The following is an 11,681-nucleotide window of genomic DNA, read 5'->3' on the forward strand; positions in this document are numbered from 1 at the left end:
GGTTGAAGCAAGAAGGAATAGCTAGGAGTAAAGAGAAGACAATGGAATAAGTGAAATTGAACCAGGATGCAAAAAGCTGGACCTAAAGTTAGCCTCAAACTTTTGCACAAACTTTTGGGTGAAAAGTTAGCCCCAACGTTAGCCCCTAACTTTTGGGCTAACGTTGGAACTTGAAAATCACTTCCTGGGTACCAAAAGTTTGCGCCAACGTTAGCCCCTAACTTTGAGGCTAACGTTGGCACATGAAAATCACCCCTGGGCACCAAAAGTTTGCGCCAACGTTAGCCCCTAACTTTGAGGCTAACGTTGGCATGAAGAAAACCTCCCTGGGCACCAAAAGTTTGCGCCAACGTTAGCCCCTAACTTTTGCTCAAACTTTTGGTCCAACTTTTGCAAAACTCCAAACCGGTTCAATTGGTTCACTTTGGTTCTTCTCCAAACTTCAAGAGCAATCAACCAAGGCCTCTTTCAACCCAATTCCACCAAGAGCAAAGGCCCAACTCAAGGCTTGAAGATCATTTGAAGAAAGTGTATAAATAGGATAGAATTGAAGTTTTTCGGAGAGCTTGCTTTTGGAATTTTCATAATAGTTTTCGGAGAGCTTTTGATATTGAGTGATCTTTAATTTCTTTGTCTTAGGGAAGGAGAATTCACTTCTCTTCCTCTCAGTTTTATTGCTTTCAATTTCAATTACAATTGTCTTGGATTTTTGGGTTGGAGAATTGAAGAAATTCTGTTTCGATCTCAACCTTGGATCTCACTGCTTTATTTACTGCTTGATTGAATTTCAATTTCTGTTAATTGCTCTTCATCCACTTTCTTTGAATTTCAATTACAATTTCTTGTTGGATCTAGGAAGGCATTGAGATCTAGACTTGGTTTTCTAGTCTCTGGGTCCTGAGATCTAATTTCCCAGTTTTACATTCTCTGTTACTGTTTTCCATGTTCATTTACTTTTCTGCTCTAAGATCCAATTTGATCCCACTCCTCTTCTACTTCTCTGCTTGATGCAATTTACTTTTCCTTGTTTAAATTCTGCAAATCCAATCCCCAATTCCCTTTACAATTCCAACCGTTTACATTTCTTGCACTTTAAGATTCCGCAATTTACATTTCTTGCATTCTAAGTTTCTGCTATTTAATTTCTTGTTCTTTAAGATTCAGCACTTTAATTCCCTGTTCTCTTTACTTCCATGCAATTTAATTTTTGCAAATCACAAAACACTCAACCAAATCTTGATTCGCTTGACTAAATTAACCACTAAGCTAAAATTGCTCAATCCTTCAATCCCTGTGGGATCGACCTCACTCCCGTGAGTTTTTATTACTTGATACGACCCAGTACACTTGCCGGTTAGATTTGTGTATTTTGGGAGAAATTTATTTTCCTACCAAAATACTCATCAAGTTGGTCACGGCTTTCTTAGCCAAGTTCTTTCTTCCTCAAAAGCTGAGTAAGCTTAGAGTGGATGTTCAAACCTTCAGACAGAAGGAAGGTGAATCCCTCTATGAAGCTTGGGAGAGATACAAGGAACTGACCAAAAAGTGTCCTTCTGAAATGCTTTCAGAATGGACCATCCTGGATATATTCTATGATGGTTTGTCTGAATTAGCTAAGATGTCATTGGATACTTCTGCAGGTGGATCCATTCACCTAAAGAAAACGCCTGCAGAAGCTCAAGAACTCATTGACATGGTTGCTAATAACCAGTTCATGTACACTTCTGAGAGGAATCCTATGAGTAATGGGACGCCTCAGAAGAAGGGAGTTCTTGAAATTGATACTCTGAATGCCATATTGGCTCAGAATAAAATATTGACTCAGCAAGTCAATATGATTTCTCAGAGTCTGAATGGAATGCAAGTGGTGCGCAGAAATTGTGACTGCACTTTGATTATGTCAAATTCATCGCTCTTTCTTTCCCTGGTAATGGCGCCAAAAACATGATGCCAATACCATGGTTCACAACTTCGCACAACTAACCAGCAAGTGCACTGGGTCGTCCAAGTAATACCTTACGTGAGTAAAGGTCGAATCCCACGGAGATTGTTGGTATGAAGCAAGCTATGGTCACCTTGTAAATCTCAGTCAGGCGGATATAAAATAGTAATGGGGTTTTCGAAAATAATTAATAAAATGGTGATAGAAATACTTATGTAAATCATTGGTGAGAATTTCAGATAAGCGAATAGAGATGCTTTCGTTCCTCTGAACCTCTGCTTTGCTGCTATCTTCATCCAATCAGTCTTACTCCTTTCTATGGCTGGCTTTATGTAATGCATCACCATTGTCAATGGCTACTTTCGGTCTTCTCTCGGGAAAATGATCCAAATACCCTGTCACGGCATGGCTAATCGTCTGGAGGCATCACCCTTGTCAATGGTTACATCCTATCCTCTCAGTGAACATGGTCAACGCACCCTGTCACAGCACGGCTATTCATCTGTCGGTTCTCGATCATACTGGAATAGGATTTACTATCCTTTTGCGTCTGTCACTACGCCCAGCAATCGCGAGTTTGAAGCTCGTCACAGTCATTCAATCATTGAATCCTACTCGGAATACCACAGACAAGGTTTAGACTTTCCGGATTCTCTTGAATGCCGCCATCAATCTAGCTTATACCACGAAGATTCTGGTTAAGAGATCTAAGAGACACTCATTCAATCAAAAGTAGAACGGAAGTGGTTGTCAGGCACGCGTTCATGGGGAATGATGATGATTGTCACGTTCATCACATTCAGGTTGAAGTGCGAATGAATATCTTAGAAGCAAAATAAGATGAATTGAATAGAAAACAGTAGTACTTTGCATTAATCTTTGAGGAACAGCAGAGCTCCACACCTTAATCTATGGAGTGTAGAAACTCTACCATTAAAAATACATAAGTGAAAGGTCCAGGCATGGCCGAATGGCCAGCCCCTCTGATCTAAGAACCAGGCGTCCAAAGATGTCTAATACAATAGTAAAAGGTCCTATTTATAATAAACTAGTCACTAGGGTTTACATAAGTAAGTAATTGATGCATAAATCCACTTCCGGGGCCCACTTGGTGTGTGCTTGGGCTGAGCCTTAACTTTCCACGTGCAGAGGCCATTTGTGGAGTTGAACGCCAGGTTTTGATCCATTTCTGGCGTTCAACTCTAGGTTTTTATCCCTTTCTGGCGCTGAACTCCAGAATTAGGCAGAGAGCTGGCGTTAAACGCCAGTTTGCGTCATCTAAACTTGGGCAAGGTATGAACTATTATATATTTCTGGAAAGCCCTGGATGTCTACTTTTCAACGCAATTGGAAGCGCGCCATTTTGAGTTCTGTAGCTCCAGAAAATCCACTTTGAGTGCAAGAAGGTCAGAATCCAACAGCATCAGCAGTCCTTCTTCAACCTCTGAATCTGATTTTTGCTCAAGTCCCTCAATTTCAGCCAGAAAATACTTGAAATCACAGAAAAACACACAAACTCATAGTAAAGTCCAGAAATGTAAATTTAACATAAAAACTAATGAAAACATCCCTAAAAGTAACTAGATTCTACTAAAAACAATGTCAAAAAGCGTATAAATTATCCGCTCATCAGCAAGCTGCATCCAACAGTACTCAAGAGGCATCTTCTGAAGAAGAAGCTTATGATCCTGAGAACCCTGCAATAGCAGAGGTAAATTACATGGGTGAACCATATGGAAACACTTATAACCCCTCATGGAGAAATCACCCAAATCTCTTATGGAAGCATCAACAAAAGCCTCAACAAGGCTTTAATAATGGTGGAAGAAATAGGTTTAACAATAGTAAACCTTTTCCATCATCCACTCAGCAACAGACAGAGAACTCTGAACAAAATACCTCTAATTTAGCAAACTTAGTCTCTGATCTATCTAAGGCCACTGTAAGTTTCATGAATGAAACAAGGTTCTCCATTAGAAATTTGGAGGCACAAGTGGGCCAGCTGAGTAAGAAGATCACTGAAACCCCTCCTAGTGCTCTCCCAAGCAATACAGAAGAAAATCCAAAAGGAGAGTGCAAGGCCATTGATATAACCATCATGGCCGAATCCAAGGAGGAAGGGGAGGACGTGAATCCCAAGGAGGAAGACCTCCTGGGATGTCCAGTGATCAATAAGGAGTTTCCCTCTAAGGAACCAAGGGAATCTGAGACTCATCTAGAGACCATAGAGATTCCATTAAACCTCCTTACGCCCTTCATGAGCTCTGATGAGTATTCTTCTTCTGAAGAGAATGAGGATGTTACTGAAGAGAAAGTTGCCAAGTTCCTTGGTGCAATCATGAAGCTGAATGCCAATTTATTTGGTAATGAGACTTGGGGAGATGAACCTCCCCTGTTCACCAATGAACTGAATGCATTGGATTAACTGAGATTGCCTCAGAAGAAACAGGATCCTGGAAAGTTCCTGATACCTTGTACCATAGGCACCATGACCTTTGAGAAGGCTCTATGTGACCTGGGGTCAGGAATAAACCTCATGCTACTCTCTGTAAAGGAGAAACTGGGAATCTTTGAGGTACAAGCTGCTAAAATCTCATTAGAGATGGCAGACAATTCCAGAAAACAGGCTTATGGACAAGTAGAGGACATATTAGTAAAGGTTGAAGGCCTTTACATCCTTGCTGATTTCATAATCCTAGATACTGGGAAGGATGAGGATGAATCCATCATCCTTGGAAGACCCTTCCTAGCCACAGCAAGAGCTGTGATTGATGTTAACAGAGGTGAACTAGTCCTTCAATTGAATGAGGACTCCCTTGAGTTTAAAACTCAAGGACATCCTTCTGTAAACATGGAAAAGAGGCACAGTAAGCTTCTTTCAAAACAGAGTCAACTAGAGCCCCCACAGTCAAACTCTAAGTTTGGTGTTGGGAGGCCACAACCAAACTCTAAGTTTGTTGTTGGGGAGTCTCAACAATGCTCTGAACATCTGTGAGGCTCCATGAGAGCCCATTGTCAAGCTATTAACATTAAAGAAGCGCTTGTTGGGAGGCAAACCAATTTTTATTTAATTATATTTTTTATTAGTTATATGTCTTCATAGGTTCATGATCATGTGGAGTCACAAAAACAACTGAAAAGATTGAAGAAAAATCAAAAACAGCAGAAGAAAAATCACACCCTGGAGGAAGGACTTACTGGCGTTTAAACGCCAGTAAGGAGCATCTGGCTGGCGTTCAACGCCAGAACAGAGCATGGATCTGGCATTGAACGCCAGAAACAAGCAGCATCCTGGTGTTCAGACGCCAGAAATGCACACTGAGGAAGAACTGGCGCTGAATGCCAGAAACAAGCATCTGGCTGGCGTTCAACACCGGAAATATGCTGCATCTGGGTGCTGAACGCCCAGAACAAGCATCAATTCGGCGTTTAAACACCAGAATTGCATGCAAAGGCATTTTACATGCCTAATTGGTGCAGGGATGCAAATCCTTGATACCTCAGGATCTGTGGACCCTATAGGATCAACTCAGCATCTGTGGACCCCACAGGGTCCCCACCTACCACCACTCACTCTCTTCCCTCTTCTCAATGTTCATCCTCTCTTCCCAATAAACACTCTTCCCCAAAACTCTTCACCAATCACCTCAATCTGTCTTCCCTATCACCACTTCACCACTCAAATCCATCCACTCTTCCCCATAAACCTACCTCATAAACTCCACCTACCTTCAAAATTCAAAATCAATTTCCCACCCAAACCCACCCTATATGGCCGAAATTAACCCCCCTCCCTTCCCTATATAAAGCCCTCCATTCTTCTTCATTTTCACACAACACAACCCTCTCTTCCCCTTCTTGGCCGAATACACCTCTCCCTCCTCTCCTCCATATTTTCTTCTTCTTCATCATCTATTCTTTCTTCTCTTGCTCGAGGGCGAGCAATATTCTAAGTTTGGTGTGGTAAAAGCATAAGCTTTTTGTTTTTCCATTACCATTGATGGCACCTAAGACCGGAGAATCCTCTAGAAAAGAGAAAGGAAAGACAAAAGCTTCCACCTTCGAGTCATGGAAGATGGAAAGATTCATCTCCAAAGCTCATCAAGACCACTTCTATGATGTTTTGGCCAAGAAGAAGGTGATCCCCAAGGTCCCTTTCAAACTCAAGAGAAATGAGTATCTGGAGATCCCACATGAGATCCATAGAAGAGGTTGGGAAGTTCTAACAAACCCCATCCAACAAGTCAGAATTCTAATGGTTCAAGAGTTCTATGCTAATGCATGGATCACAAGGAACCATGATCAAAGTAAGAACCCGAACCCAAAGAATTATCTCACTATGGTTCGGGGGAATTACTTAGATTTTAGTCCGGAAAATGTAACGTTGGCGTTCAACTTGCCAATGATGGAAGAGAACGCACGCCCTTACACAAGGAGAGTCAACTTTGATCAAAGGTTGAACCAAGTCCTCATGGACATATGTGTGGAAGGAGCTCAATGGAAGATTGACTCAAAAGGCAAACTGGTTCAACTTAGAAGACTGGACCTTAAGCCTGTGGCTAGAGGATGGTTGGAGTTCATCCAACGCTCCATCATCCCCACTAGCAACCGATCTGAAGTTACTGTGGATCGGGCCATCATGATTCATAGCATCATGACTGGTAAGGTAGTAGAAGTTTATGAAGTCATCTCCCTTGAACTCTACAAAATAGCCGAAAAGTCCTCCCCCTTGGCAAGGCTAGCTTTCCCTCATCTTATTTTCCATCTATGTTACTCAGCTGAAGCTTTCATAGAAGGAGACATTCCCATTGAGGAAGAGAAGCCCATCACTAAGAAAAGGATGGAGCAAACAAGAGAGTGATGAGCGGATAATTTATACGCTTTTTGACATTGTTTTTAGTATGTTTTTAGTAGGATCTAGTTACTTTTAGGGATGTTTTCATTAGTTTTTATGTTAAATTCACATTTCTAGACTTTACTATGAGTTTGTGTGTTTTTCTGTGATTTCAGGTATTTTCTGGCTGAAATTGAGGGACTTGAGCAGAAATCAGATTCAGAGGTTGAAGAAGGACTGCTGATGCTGTTGGATTCTGACCTCCCTGCACTCAAAGTGGATTTTCTGGAGCTACAAAACTCGAAATGGCGCGATTCCAATTGCGTTGGAAAGTAGACATCCAGGGCTTTCCAGCAATATATAATAGTCCATATTTTGACCAAGAATAGACGACGTAAACTGGCGTTCAATGCCAGCTTTCTGCCCAAATCCGGCGTCCAGAGCCAGAAAAGGAGCCAAAACCAGAGTTGAACGCCCAAACTGGCGTTCAACTCCAAGAAGGACCTCTACACGTGCAACACTCAAGCTCAGCCCAAGCACACACCAAGTGGGCCCCGGAAATGGATTTATGCATCAATTACTTACTTCTATAAACCCTAGTAGCTAGTTTATTATAAATAGGACCTTTTACTATTGTATTAGGTGTCTTTTTAACCATCCTGGATTGTATTTTGAACCTGTGATCACGTTTTGGGGGCTGGCCATCTCGGCCATGCTTGGACCTTTCACTTATGTATTTTTAACGGTAGAGTTTCTACACTCCATAGATTAAGGTGTGGAGCTCTGCTGCTCCTCAAAGATTAATGTAAAGTACTACTGTTTTCTATTCAATTCATCTTATTTCGCTTCTAAGATATTCATTCGCACTTCAACCTGAATGTGATGAACGTGACAATCATCATCATTCCCTATGAACGCGTGCCTGACAACCACTTCCGTTTTACCTTCGACTGAATGAGTATCTCTTAGATCTCTTAATCAGAATCTTCGTGGCGTAAGCTAGAATGATGGCGGCATTCAAGAGAATCTGGAAAGTCTAAACCTTGTCTGTGGTATTCCGAGTAGGATTCAATGAATGAATGACTGTGACGAGCTCCAAACTCGCGATTGCAGGGCATTAGTGACAGACGCAAAAGGATAGTAAATCCTATTCCAGCATGATCGAGAACCGACAGATGAATAGCCGTGCCGTGACAGGGTGCGTTGACCATTTTCACTGAGAGGATAAGATGAAGCCATTGACAAGGGTGATGCCTCCAAACGATTAGCCATGCCGTGACAGGGCATTGGATCATTTTCCCGAGAGATGACCGAAAGTAGCCATTGGCAGTGGTGATGTATCACATAAAGCTAGCCATGGAAAGGAGTAAGACTGATTGGATGAAGATAGCAGGAAAGCAGAGGTTCAGAGGAATGAAAGCATCTCCATTCGCTTATCTGAAATTCCTACCAATGAATTACATAAGTATTTCTATCCCTATTTTATTCGAAAACACCATTATCAATTTATATCTGCCTAACTGAGATTTGCAAGGTGACCATAGCTTGCTTCATACCAACAATCTCCGTGGGATTCGACCCTTACTCACGTAAGGTATTACTTGGACGACCCAGTGCACTTGCTGGTCAGTTACACGGATTTGTGAACCGTGGTTTTGGCATCATGTTTTTGGCGCCATTTCCAGGGAAAGAAAGAGCAATGAACTTTACATAATTAAAGTGTAATCACGATTCCGCGTACCAGAGAGCCCACTCATGGAGCTCAAGAAACGCATGAGGAAGCTCACCATCAAGAAATCCCTGAGATACCTCAAGGGATGCACCTTCCTCCACAGAATTTTTGGGAGCAAATCAACACCTCCCTAGGAGAATTAGGTTCCAACATGGGACAATTAAGGGTGGAACATCAAGAGCACTCCATCATCCTTCATGAAATTAGAGAAGATCAAAAAGCAATGAGGGAGGAGCAACAAAGACAAGGAAGAGACATAGAAGAGCTCAAGGACATCATTGGTTCCTCAAGAAGAAAATGCCACCATCAATAAGGTGGACTCATTCCTTGTTCTTACATTCTCTGTTTTTTGTTTTCTTTATGTTAAGTGCTTATCCATGTTTGTGTCTTATTACATGATCATTAGTATTTAGTAACTTTGTCTTAAAGTTATGAATGTCCTATGAATCCATCACATCTCTTAAATGAAAACTGTTTTAAATCAAAAGAACAAGAAGTACATGAGTTTCGAATTTATCCTTGAACTTAGTTTAATTATATTGATGTGGTGACAATCTTCTTGTTTTTTGAATGAATGCCTAAACAGTGCATATGTCTTTTGAAGTTGTTGTTCATGAATGTTAAATATGTTGGCTCTTGAAAGAATGATGACAAGGAGACATGTTATTTGATAATCTGAAAAATCATAAAAATGATTCTTGAAGCAAGAAAAAGCAGCGAATACAAAGCTTGTAGAAAAAAAAATGGCAAAAAAAAAATAAAAAAAATAGAAAAAGAAAAAGCAAGCAGATAAAGCCAAAAGCTCTTAAAACCAAAAGGCAAGAGCAAAAAGCCAATAGCCCTTAAAACCAAAAGGCAAGGGTAATAAATAGGATCCCAAGGCTTTGAGCATCAGTGGATAGGAGGGCCTAAAGGAATAAAATCCTGGCTTAAGCGGCTAAACCAAGTTGTCCCTAACCATGTGCTTATGGCGTGAAGGTGTCAAGTGAAAACTTGAGACTGAGCGATTAAAGTCAAGGTCCAAAGCAAAAGAAGAGTGTGCTTAAGAACCCTGGACACCTCTAATTGGGGACTTTAGCAAAGCTGAGTCACAATCTGAAAAGGTTCACCCAGTTATGTGTCTGTGGCATTTATGTATCCGGTGGTAATACTGGAAAACAAAGTGCTTAGGGCCACGGCCAAGACTCATAAAGTAGCTATGTTCAAGAATCAACATACTGAACTAGGAGAATCAATAACACTATCTGAACTCTGAGTTCCTATAGATGCCAATCATTCTGAACCTCAATGGATAAAGTGAGATGCCAAAACTATTCAAGAGGCAAAAAGCTACAAGTCCCGCTCATCTGATTGGAGCTATGTTTCATTGATAGTTTGAAATTTATAGTATATTCTCTTCTTTTTATCCTATTTGATTTTCAGTTGCTTGGTGACAAGCAACAATTTAAGTTTGGTGTTGTGATGAGCGGATAATTTATACGCTTTTTGGCATTGTTTTTAGTATGTTTTTAGTAGGATCTAGTTACTTTTAGGGATGTTTTTATTAGATTTTATGTCAAATTCACATTTCTGGACTTTACTATGAGTTTGTGTATTTTTCTGTGATTTCAGGTATTTTCTGGCTGAAATTGAGGGACTTGAGCAAAAATCAGATTCAGAGGTTGAAGAAGGACTGCTGATGCTGTTGGATTTTGACCTCCCTGCACTCAAAGTGTATTTTCTGGAGCTACAGAACTCCAAATGGCGCACTTTTAATTGCGTTGGGATGTAAACATCCAGGGCTTTCCAGCAATATATAATAGTCCATACTTTGGCCGAGTTTAGATGATGCAAAAGGGTGTTGAACGCCGGTTCTACGCTGCAGTCTGGAGTTAAACGCCAGAAACACGTCACAAACCAGAGTTGAACGCCAGAAACACGTTACAAACTGGCGTTCAACTCCAAGAATGACCTCTCCACGTGTAAACTTCAAGCTCAGCCCAAGCACACACCAAGTGGGCCCCGGAAGTGGATTTATGGATCAATTACTTACTTCTGTAAACCCTAGTAACTAGTTTAGTATAAATAGGACTTTTTAGTATTGTATTAAGGATCTTTGGAAGATCCTGGATTGTATTTTTGATCCTGTGATCACGTTTTGGGGGTTGGCCATTCGACCATGCCTGGACCTTCATCACTTATGTATTTTCAACGGTAGAGTTTCTGCACTCCATAGATTAAGGTGTGGAGCTCTGCTCTTCCTCAAAGATTAATGCAAAGTACTACTGTTTTTCTATTCAATTCAACTTATTACGCTTCTAAGATATCCATTCGCACCCAAGAACATGATGAATGTGATGATTATGTGACGCTTATCATCATTTTCACTTAAGAACGCGTGCCTGACAAACACTTCCGTTCTACATGCAACCAAGCTAGAATGAGTATCTCTTAGATATCTAATACAGGGGACCGAGTCCGAGTTATTAGTATCTTCGTGGTATAAGTTAGAACCCATGGATGGCCATTCCTGAGATCCGAAAAGTCTAAACCTTGTCTGTGGTATTCCGAGTAGGATCTGGGATGGGATGGCTGTGACGAACTTCAAACTCGCGAGTGCTGGGCGTAGTGACAGACGCAAAAGGATAGTAAATCCTATTCCAGTATGATCGAGAACCTCCAGATGATTAGCCATGCCATGACAGAGCATTTGGACCATTTTCACAGAGAGGATGGGATGTAGCCATTGACAACGGTGATGCCCTTACAGAAAGCTTGCCATGGAAAGGAGTAGGACTGATTGGATGAAGACAGCAGGAAAGCAGAAGTTCAGAAGAACGAAGGCATCTCTATACGCTTATCTGAAATTCTCACCAATGAATTACATAAGTATTTCTATCTTTATTTTCTATTTATTTATTATAATTCGAAAACTCCATAACCATTTGATATCCGCCTGACTGAGATTTACAAGGTGACCATAGCTTGCTTCATACCAACAATCTCCGTGGGATCGACCCTTACTCACAAAAGGTTTTATTACTTGGACGACCCAGTGCACTTGCTGGTTAGTTGTGCGAAGTTGTAAAGTTATGTTTGGACCATGGTGTTGTGCACCAGTTATTAGCGCCATTGCCAGGGAGAGAACGAACAACAAATTTTACAACCTCAGAGTAACAATTTCGCATACCAGT

General features: G+C 41.1%; 1 non-coding gene across 1 annotated transcript; it reads right to left on the reverse strand.

Annotated features, from left to right (window-relative positions):
• Positions 1-1,456: 1,456 nt before the first annotated feature.
• LOC112740014 (small nucleolar RNA R71) lies at positions 1,457-1,564 on the reverse strand. The gene has a single exon (XR_003170951.1). It is a non-coding gene; the product is annotated as a small nucleolar RNA R71 (small nucleolar RNA).
• Between the last annotated feature and the right edge of the window lie 10,117 nt (positions 1,565-11,681).

This window comes from Arachis hypogaea, chromosome 13, assembly GCF_003086295.3.
Source record: "Arachis hypogaea cultivar Tifrunner chromosome 13, arahy.Tifrunner.gnm2.J5K5, whole genome shotgun sequence".
NCBI classification, from domain to species: domain Eukaryota; kingdom Viridiplantae; phylum Streptophyta; class Magnoliopsida; order Fabales; family Fabaceae; genus Arachis; species Arachis hypogaea.